The 611-nt window shown below is 37.0% G+C and overlaps 1 non-coding gene across 1 annotated transcript; it reads right to left on the bottom strand.

Moving 5' to 3' along the window:
- Positions 1 to 322: 322 nt before the first annotated feature.
- On the bottom strand, positions 323 to 396 carry TRNAI-UAU (transfer RNA isoleucine (anticodon UAU)). Its single transcript has one exon. It is a non-coding gene; the product is annotated as a tRNA-Ile (tRNA).
- Between the last annotated feature and the right edge of the window lie 215 nt (positions 397 to 611).

The raw sequence follows: 611 nt of genomic DNA, 5'->3' as shown, positions 1-611 counted from the left end.
GCTAACACCTAACAGGTGAGGAATTGCTACTACGTGACACATGTCAGCATCTGTAACCAGCTAACACCTAACAGGTGAGGAATTGCTACTACGTGACACATGTCAGCATCTGTAACCAGCTAACACCTAACAGGTGAGGAATTGCTACTACGTGACACATGTCAGCATCTGTAACCAGCTAACACCTAACAGGTGATGAGGAATTGCTACTACGTGAGTGCAGACCCGCTTGTGACCTGATCCAAGATCAGCAACCGACCAACCTAGCTTCCATTCATTTGTATTTGTTAATATGGTTTGTATTCATTCATTTGTATTTGGTTGGTTCTAGCGGGGCTCGAACCCGCGACCTTCGGCTCATAAGACCAACGCTCTAACCAACTGAGCTATAGAACCTCGAATGTTTTTCTTAAATAAATATTTGAATGAAATAATATAATTTTAAGAGCTCATTTCTTTATTTGTAACAAATCAATTGAATTGAACTTTAAATTTTAGTCAAAAATCGAGTTTTAGGGGTGATACATTTAATGAAGATAAGTTTGCATAAGTAAATTCAATGTTTTTTTACGTTAAAAATGACTATATTTATAATCAGTACAATGTTTAAT

Source organism: Cucurbita pepo, chromosome 18, assembly GCF_057944985.1.
Source record: "Cucurbita pepo subsp. pepo isolate OVF chromosome 18, ASM5794498v1, whole genome shotgun sequence".
NCBI lineage: Eukaryota > Viridiplantae > Streptophyta > Magnoliopsida > Cucurbitales > Cucurbitaceae > Cucurbita > Cucurbita pepo.
The sequence above is the reverse complement of the archived record's forward strand: the minus strand, read 5'-3'. Positions and strand labels throughout refer to the sequence as shown.